This window comes from Pezoporus flaviventris, unplaced genomic scaffold, assembly GCF_033815535.1.
Source record: "Pezoporus flaviventris isolate CSIRO_AGI_PZ_B2104156 unplaced genomic scaffold, CSIRO_AGI_Pfla_v1 ptg000007l, whole genome shotgun sequence".
Classification (NCBI taxonomy): Eukaryota; Metazoa; Chordata; class Aves; order Psittaciformes; family Psittacidae; genus Pezoporus; species Pezoporus flaviventris.
The window spans coordinates 69252010-69262341 of NW_026892555.1; the positions used below are offsets into that span (position 1 = coordinate 69252010).

General features: G+C 36.2%; 1 long non-coding RNA gene across 1 annotated transcript; it reads right to left on the reverse strand.

The window, feature by feature from the left end:
* Nucleotides 1-1127: 1127 nt before the first annotated feature.
* On the reverse strand, nucleotides 1128-5684 carry LOC133266398 (uncharacterized). Its single transcript, XR_009742369.1, has 2 exons — nucleotides 5027-5684; nucleotides 1128-4099 (listed from the first exon to the last, which is right to left on the reverse strand). It is a non-coding gene; the product is annotated as an uncharacterized LOC133266398 (long non-coding RNA).
* Nucleotides 5685-10332: the final 4648 nt, after the last annotated feature.

Here is a 10332-nt window from a genome sequence, read left to right on the forward strand (position 1 = left end):
ATAGCCCATCCCATTTTGACACATGATAAGAAGGAAATGCAGTACTAAAAAACTGTGCAGATCTACCAAGAATAGCTACTGTTCAAACTGAGTAGTTAAATTGCAAATAGGTGGTATGCAGGGGTGTATACCGCATGGGGTCATGCTAAGCATGGCTTACTGTCCCATTACCTCTCTGATTTTTGTTAGCTCCTGTTTCTTTAAGGGAGTCTGGTAAGGTGGTGGGAAGTTGCTGTTTCTCTTTGGGAGTTACTGAGCTTGCTCAAGATTGAAAAGACTTAGAGGATTAGAGAGTGAGACTAGAGGAGAATTTCAGTTTGCAGTTAGAAGCCTGCACCTCATGCATTTTGAGATACTGTTGCAGGCTGGGAACCAAGAGCTAGCAGCACTGGAGATGGTATCAGCTATCTCACATGGCTGCAACTCAAAAAACAGATCCCTCAGTTGTCTGGCAGAAAGGCCTCCCCTCCAAGACTGCAGTGTGGAGTGCTTGTCGACCCTTCTGTTTCCGCATATGGTTTAGAGTATTTTCTATTTAAAAGTTTAGAATTTTTTATTCAAATAAAATTTTGGGATTTTGTGTTTTAGAAGCCTTTCAGTCCTTTGGGGGAGGTCCAGTCAGTCATCAGTAAACATGCCACAGCCTAGCAGCCAAGTCATCAACAAGATTCCTTGTACTAGCTGTGTACATGAGTGTGGACAAGCTTTGTAGTTCGTCATGAAGTACAAGCTTGTTGGAAGCAATGCAACTGGAGCTCAGGCTCTTTGACACAGTTATACACCAGGCATGATGCCTGCAACTAGAAGTCATATCAAGGAGGTGATGAGAAAAAAAGCTGGAGGCAGGGGAGGAGGCTTTGCCTGCCTATTGCCTGCTGCTCTGATGTAGCTCTGCTGCTGTACTTATTCCCAGAGACACTGAAATATGAAAGCCATTGAGAAGGTGAATATGAAGGATTAAAACATTCTTACAGGTGTCAAGAAACTGGCATCTTAAACAGATACGTAGAGAGGAATACTGGGGAGGGATGGTCTTCTCTACCAGTGGTGGAAGGAGGGCATAACAGGAATGCTTTCTGAACCAAACTGTTGCACTTTGAGCTTTTTTTTTTTTTTTTTACCTCATACTGATGTTGCACTTGCTGTCTTTGAACAATATGTTATCATTTCTAAATTTGATTTCTTATGGTTCATATTATTAATTGCTTGTTAGTGCTATGTACTTTACATATGAGGATTCTCAAGGAAATTTCCCTAGGTTGCTCTATTCAATCATCTAGTTTACAGTAAGCAAATTAGTTTCCATCAAAAACATAGATAAGTCGTATAAATATTTGTTCAATCTCTTCTGTCTTGCTTAGTACATGGAAGGACTGCACGTGCTTTCATTTCTTCAGGTTTTATCCATTTACTTATGAACTTCCTGAATATTTGTCAGGAATTTTAAATTCTGGTTCCCATCACCAGTGGTGAAGCCCTGTACCTCTACGTCTCTCAAGTGAGCCTTGTTTTCTAATTCTCTTTCAAATCTTGTAAAACATCTTGGTTTTTTTTTTTTTTTTAAGCCTTGGACATTAATGTGTTAACAAAGCCAGTTCATCTTGATGTTTATTCTATGAAACAGTAGCCACACTTCTTATGGTGAGGAGCTGTTCTTCAAACATATCCAGAATGTAAATTCAGCTGTCTTCCATTCCAACTCATGTAAAACCACAAATGATAAATGCATACTGGGGGGGAGGGGGGAGGAGCTTGCGTCTTTACTTTGACACATCGCAATGGTTTTCTTCTCACTTAACCTTTACATGTAAGGTTTCATTAAGAAAATGTTACCTGACAGTTGGATATGAGTGTTTGCTCAAAATCTGGAATGTGACAGGCTTCATAAAAACCTTTCAAATGCAATGTTTGCCCTTTAAAAAGAGTTGCATCTCTTAAAATCTAAGGCACAAGTCATCAAAGTTAATTAGGCCACTAACTTCCCTGGTTTCCTAATAGAATTAAAGGCTTAAATGACTTTAAAATCTGCTCCCAACTATGACAAATTTCAGGCCAGAATATCTATAGCAGAGAAATTTGGTTACAGAGAGTATTAGCAACATTTGGCTGAGAACAGCCATGTTATGCTAAGTAGCTTTCAAACCCTGAAGCAAAGAAAATTGTTAGGTACAGAGTTTGTTACAAAATGTAGAGAGATGAAAACAAAGAGAAGATGAGTATTAGGGAAAATTTGTAATGCTAAGAGATAATTTCTGTGACTATAATGAAAGCCCTTTGATTTGGATCTTAGAAAAGCTGTGGGGAACTGTCCTGTGTCTGCAAACAAAATGACCAGACAAGGTAATAATCTTGTTCAATATCTGGCTGCTGTGATTAGATAACAGTCCTGTAGATCAAAGAAATAAATTTGAACTTCATGTTATACAAAATTAGGCTAGTCACTAAACCAAATAAAAAAAGATAAATCTGGGTTTAAGGTGATCATTAGACTAATGTACTTACTTTTATTGTGGAGTACACACCTTGATTTCCCATGTAATAATCTGGGATGCCCTCTAGCTGATTTGCAAGGCTGAGGTAATTGTATTTTAAGTAACACTTTAGAATGGAAAGGAAGATTGCTCTTCTCCAGCTGGTTTACATTTTTGTAATTTGGAAGATTTTACCTAAGCACACTGCACTCCCAACAGCGCAATACCAAGATACAACTGATAAAATGCTATGGCCAGTTTACAGCCACAAGACAATTCCTAGTGGTAGGTTAATTTCTGTCGTCACTATCCTGAGAGGCTAAGGGGCACTCATGCACTGTACATCTTCTTACTACATCCTGACCTGCAGTTTCCATGTTTCTGTCATTAATATTTTTTTTCTAAACAGCTACCAATTTTTGTCACCTTGTAGACATACCAGATACTGTGATTTTGATTTAGGCATAGCTTAACAGTAGCTTAACATAGCATTAACAAGTTGGTGTAATGCAACTGTTTGTTGTGATTCCTGTGTTAACTTTTTTCTAGCTACATCTCGAGTGTGCATGCATCAGGAATGAAATAAATTCTTTTCACATGTTACTGTCTTCTGTTGCCTTCTAACGTGTACAAGAAAATCAGCAGCCATCTTTAGTTTATTGAAAATAAAAATCAAAATCTGTGTAATCAGACTTGAGGTAGTGGAAAGTATGTGTTATGGTCATATCTAACTTCAAAGGGAAGCACGAATATTTTGCTAATTCTGTTGGCAATAACAATTTGGGGACATTTGGAATGATTGAAGTTATAAAGGCAATATTAAAAAAAGTAGTCAGGTGCTCCTTTTTAACAATGTATGCTTTGTGTTAGGAATATATTTGTTTTGTGCAGTTATATGAGGATTTTTTTTTTTTTTTTACCTAAGATACTGTTATTTTTTTCAAGTAATACCAAATTTTGCAGTCATTTCTTATAGGTAACAGTTTTTCTTTTTTATGTTCTTGTCTGAAACTCCCTATACATTGTTTATAAAGTGATAATCCTCAGAAATCTCCAGAAACACTTCAGTTTAAATGGGTATAACAATGTGTAGATTAAAGAGGAAAGAAGTGACAGGAGTAGCTTGCATCATTTTAGCAAGCAGTAGTGTTCCAAGTCAAATTTAGCTTCTTGATGCTTAGGCATCTCTATCTTCATCAAGACACCTGAGGATCATGATGACTTTTTAGTTAAGGCAGTACTGCCCCTGGAGTACAGATGGAGGGATTCTCATTGATTTTAATTTTTTGTGTCTACAGAAACTCTGCTTTTTCACTCATACTTTGAAAGAAGAGAGTGACATGCAGTTTTCAAATTAAAAGACTTACAAAGCTACACTAACATTTTGAGCGAATTTAGGAGGTTAAACTTTCTTTAAGATATTTCTTCTTGCTTTCTGTTTCTTGTAGGTATTGCACTTACTGTGGCACCTGCTCTTAATATTCCACTTAATTCTTTCTGATCTTTTTATTTAGCTAAAATACTCCTTAAAGTAAACATTATCATGCCTGGTTTTAGAGTGTGTATCTTCATGTTCCAGTTTCTTCTCAGCCTTTAAAGAAATACATTTTTATGCAAACTGAATAAAACTGCTCAAGGTAAAAGTTCAAGAGTATCTAATGTGTTTAAATATTTATGTATTTTCTATTGCAGTTTTAAAATGTGCCTTTCCAGAGATTCGAGGTGGATACACAAATCAATTTAAAAGCGCACACAGAATCCTGCATGAAAGCATGGAAAGGGAAACTTCAGAAGAGCTATCATTCTGAGGAAGGCCTATTCTCACTAGCTAATTGAGAAGGGTATGGTATAATATAAAATAAATACCTCCATTTGTGCTTTCCTTTTGTAAACTTGAAATTGAAAATGGAAGGTCTTAATTACATTTGGCACAAGTAGTACAACTGTATAGAAATCCACCATGAAAGCTGGGTAGTTTTTTGATAATGCAGTTTCATTTATCCTGTATGATGCAGTATAATTAAATAGCTTTTTAGACCAACAAAATATTTTGCTTAAAGGAATATTTTATGTTGAGGAGAAGTCAGTGAGAATAGTATGCCAGAAGAGGAAGTAAGCTTAACTCATTATCTAAATTTATATTGGAATAATAGCTGTAAGACTGCATCTGTAACCATAACCTGTAGGGCTCGTCCAAATGTCCTTTTATATACTGTCTCACAGAAACCTTTTGGAGTTCAGAAGATAACTGGCATTCAGTGTGAAACTTAATCTTTGCTGTTTAAATACTCACTTCATCCAGAAACAAATGTTGAAAACAGGACAATGGTTATGGTGCCACAGTGCAGCATGGATTTTACTTCCAAGCTATGGACTTTATTGTTATGGATCAGATATTCTGTTAAAATACATAGGATTCTTTTATCAAACTTCAGATTATAGATATTTCAGTGTTACTTTCTATTTAAAAAATGTTTAAAAGTATTTAATTAAGCCAGCTCTTTACTGCCAGAATTTTGACACAATTCTCTTGATATGTTATATTACCTCTTGACGTTCAACAATATTCTGAAATAACTTGAAACTCACAGTTTAGCTGGTGGCAAATATCAGGAAAATATCCATGAATGTATTACTTCTGTGATAAATGTTTATACAGTCCAGAATCACTCCTCTGAATTAGTTTGATTGGCAGACACATTTCAATGATGTTAAGCAGAATGATGTAATTTTTCTTTATCACTGAAAAACATCCCTCTAAATATCCTATTAAGTGCCTCAAATGAGACAATTGGTGTACTTCATGTGAAGTTCCAGGTTTCCCATTGCATAATATACAGCTTTGGGAAGGACATCTTGATCAGTCTATATCTGAAATTTATCTTTAATCCTCGAAGGCTGTGTCTAGGCTAGCAGATTATTCTGTCAGCAAAGTACTGGAATGTGATTGTCTATTCCATTAAACTACTCCTGTGTGCCCTAAATGTAAATTAGCTAATGCCCAATATTTTCTTGGCACATCTTGGGGTTTACACCATCCCAAGGACCATTCCCAATGCTCATCAATCTCTGTGGTGGAGACTAAAAGAATTTAGTATCATAGGTCTTAGCTATTTCATGCTAATTGTACTTAGGGAAGGTTCCCAGGCACATTTCTAGTGTAGTATGGACATAGACCTAACAGCTGTCCTTATGCAAGAAGCTGAAAGTGAATCCTCATTCTGTGCAATCTTTTCTAGAAACAAGACCTTTGGTACCTGTTGCATTAGTTAAATTTGGCTAAAAGTCTTGTATATTCCCACTGCCGAAATAAAACGGTTCCTTTTACACAAACTGCCTGCAGAGTGCAACAACAATAGCAACAGAGTATAAACAGACCCCACACATAATCAAATAGAAACTCTACCACTTCTACAATTTAGTGAAATATTACTGGTTAAATCAGTTTGATGTTAAACCATGCTAATTGAATGGCATGAAATAATGATTTGGATCAAAAAAAAATGAAAGACAATACATTCTTTATGGGTTTTTTTGCTCACAGAAAGTAAATGGCTTAGAAGAAAATTGAATCTTCCTTTGGAAAATCCTGGGCTTGTGGAAAACACATTTCTTGGAAAATCATTCATCATTTGAAAACTCCTGTCCAGCTACATCTTCCTGTGATGTATATGAACCAAATACTGGTCAAAATTAAATTCATAGTTCAAAATCTCTCCTCCTTCAGAGCCTTTTTGTAGATAAGAGACTTTCAGCATATCAAAACATATTCATGCTGTATTATCTGAAGTTATTACTGTGGGATTAAGTTTTTTCCTTTTCGTAGGCTTTCCTAGGATAAAAGTAAAGAGCAGATGATTTAAAGACAAGATTACAATTAGTATATGTGTGTGCTTCTGCATTTATATACAAAATTTGTGTGTGTTTATATTAATTTAAAAGAACGTATTTTAAACATTTAGTTATATTTTCCCTTCCAGGCCAAAAAATGTAGCTATTGCCACACAGTGATCTGAACAGACACCTAATGGCAGATCTGCTAAAAAATATATAATTCTTTAAATATTAATTTTGTTAGGTTCAGAAATAAGAAATGCTTGGTATCTACATATACGGATAAATAACTGTATGCCAGTAGATGGTGCTCACTATGTAGTATAGTCTCTGGGGTTACTAAGACCAATAAAATTTGTTGTTGTGCAATGAAACCGATGTCTGCGCAGCTCTTTACAGCTACTCTGAACAGATGGTAGGAACGTTCTGCCTAATTTAGTGTGTAGTAGTAACTTGAATACAGATTCATATACCACAGGAAGATTTTTGAGGGAGTCCTTTTGCTGGCAAGACAAAGACTGCTACTGTTCTTGTGCGTGACCTCTTGAAGTAAACATGGTGGCACAACAAGTGAAGGTATATTGGGAGGGATTCAAAGGTGAAAAGAGAGGAAGGAACACTTGAAATAGCAGACAACTAACGCTAAAAAGAAAGTAAGATACCTCCAGTGAGTTTAGGGGAGGAAAGAAGGAGATGGTCAAGGGGTTACAAGATTGAAGGAGATGGGAAAATAATAATTGAAATAGATTAAATGAAGCTGAATATGGAAAAGAGACATGGAGAACAGAAGATACTTGAGAAAATTAATAGAGAAACATTAAGAAGTTAGTGCTAAGAGAATAATAGATGGAGGGGAAATAGTCAATATGGAAAAAGTAACATGGAATGGAATGACTGTCTTTTACTAGGGAAAAAGTGCTTTTGATCTCACATGTGCCAATACCATGCTGTTGTAAGGACTGAACAAGAACAGTGAGGCTTAAATGCCTAGCAGTTCTTGAATTCAACGCACAAACTTGTGCTCCCACTTACAAATTTAAGAATATTGCATTTCTTTTGTTATTCTGATTGGAATATCTCGGAGTAGGTTTATGTAGAGCATTGTTTTGTGCCTGTCTCCTGGCAGACTGGTTTTAGAGGCATATGGTAAGTGGTGCTGTTTTCTTTGTGTGGCGATTTGGTATACTGTTGCCTTTAGCTGTGCTGTTGGGTCCAGGGACACTGCCTGGTGTCAAACAAAAACTCTGGCGACCTGTTTGTGCCATGAGATATGCTTTAGGATTGATATTGCCTGCCTGGGGGTAAGGCATAGGTCTAGCACGTGGCAGCTGGAGACTACTAGTAGTTAACTCACGAGGTCTCATTGCATGCTCATTTTATTTTTCTGACACAGGAGCAGGCAGAAAGGTAGATATGGGCCCAGAGGACTTCTGCACAGAAAGCACCTACTGAAAATGGGGAAGTAGACAGGGAAACGAGGCCTTCTCACTCTCTTCCACAGTTCACCAATAGATGGAGGCAGAGATCCTTCCCTAGACCATCCACAGCCACCCTGTGGTTCTCTTCTCTGTCCTGTGCGGATGAGGTCATGACATAAAGGCAACAAAACATGCAAAATATCTTTGCATGGTGGAACAAGTGATGAAAAGTAAGTGGGAACCTGAAGAGCAATACTATTAAATCTGAGAATGTCAAATCTCTTTGTTAGAGCTGTGTATGCTAGTGAAATTTCATGATCTGGAGAGGTAAACCTAACAGTTTCTAAGACATTACTTGTGCACACAGAATCCAAAAACATGACCTGTTTACAAGAATAAAGGGTAAAGGTCACAGGGAAAAAGAAAATTATTTCAAAACTTAGAAATCTAATGTGTTTTTTTTTCTTAATAACTGTTTCTATTTATGTATTGCTTCATATAAAATGAAATTATTTACCTATAAAAAGAAACCAAAAGAAATGTAACCAACCTATGAATCAAATCAAATTGTAAAAAGACATTAATATTGCTTGATAGAAATTCAGTTACTAGAATATTTTTCTATCTATCTACTTTATCTACCAACCCCTTCTTTATCTTAGCCTTTTATGTATCTTTTAAAAGTTGCTAACATCTAAATTCAGTGAACACAACTGATTGCATATCAATCTGTAACACAAAACAATCCAATATATGTCGGGCTAAGGTACACAATGGTGTTTAGCTGTAGCATCGCCAGGGACCTTAGTTGTAGAAACAGAGTAATCCTGCAGTGAACATGGAAACAGTGTTCCAAAGATAGAATCTGATTTGCCATCTTAGATCAGTTTCTACATTTTAATAGTAATTGTCTTATTACATTACAAATTACATTTAAACTATTGCAATTTTTCTTTCAGTCTTTTATTTAGCTGATTCACTGGGTTTGCACCATGTTGTATAGTGAGAGGTTTCACACAATTACTTTGTATAGAGATAAGATAGCATGTCACTTAACCACACCAGTTAAAATAATAGCATTTATTTGTTAAATAAAGACACTGCAGCTGTCTGGCAGCCTGTTGTAGGTCGAGTTATTATAACTAGCAGCCTGATCACCCTTAAACTCAGTCTAGGCAGGTGGTTTGAAGCAGTTGGAAATGGTCCTGCACTCTGCAGAAACATTTAGATGGGAGCACAGTATGAAGTGCTAGCATCCAGGCTGGAGAGAGTCTGACTCCTACTCCCGCTCTGATTCAGTCTGCCTTTCCCAAGTGTGCCTCTTGTTAGGGATGTAAGTGCTCCCTTTGAAATCAATGGGACTATTCATGCACTTAGTCAGTCATGTACTTCAAGTAAATTGCTGAACTGGGACCATTCTGCACCATCTAAATGACTATACACTCTTCAGGACAATGGAAAATCAGTCTCACAGTTATTTTAAAAATGACTCAGAAAATGATTATATTTGCTTTCAACAGTCTTCTGGTGAAAATGAACAGTTTGAGCATAATATGGAGAATCACTACTCACAGCACTGGAAAAACAAATATAAAAAAGTTTTCTCATGTCATTTTAACAATGTTACACTTGATTTGTGATGCTGTACCAATAAAGTTAAGGAAGTGAATTGTTATTTTAGCATTGCTTGTTTGGAGTACAATATAGAGACTGATTTTCTGTTTATGAAGTGCTTGAAAGAAAAATAAGAGGTCCTTATTTGTGTCTCATTCTTTAAAAACTTAAATTATAGCAGAGGAGAAAATAGTGCTTCATCTATAAATCTAAACACCTGCTGATTTTCAGTACTACTTTTCTTCCCTAAAGGATGAACAACTTCGTCTGTACAGAGCTCTTCTCTGATTTCTTGCAAAAGGGAATGCATATTAACTCTTAATAGAGATAAAAATTGATGAGTAAAAACTCATGGTGTTTTCACAACATAAATGTTTTGTCAGTAGAATAAATAGCAAATCAAACATAAACATAAATGTACTTTAAATCAGAATTCACTGCTGTGTTGACTTAAACCAATCAAAAGCTTGTTATCAATGCCCCTTGACCACCCTTATTAAGTGTAGCTCAGGGCACTATGCAATGAAACTGGGGAAAATGGCATAATGGGAAATACCTGAACTTAAAGACCAGAGTGGTCTCTGTATCTACTGGGCTGAAGCTATGGTCTCTGTTGTCATGGGGTAGCAGACATCACTTACTAGTTATGTAGGCCTGGATTTTTATGAGACTGCATTCACTTTCCTGTTTCATTCCAGCCTCTGTAATTTTTTTATCCAGCAAATAACCTTGAATAATTGCAGAAAGGTCAGGTTTTACTTTCTTTTTTCTTCAACAAACATTATCTTTCCATTTGTATCATTTTACGTAGTAGCTAATGCTTTCCATTATATTGGAAATATTTTATTTTCAAAATCCTCTTGACTTGTTGAACTGCTACCACGTCTCTCCTTAATTGTTCAAATACAATTAGAGGTCTGGATAGAACGAATCGCCTTGGCAAAAATTCAGTCAGCTTTATTGCCAATTTCAAAGAATGAGTGGGGAAAAAGATG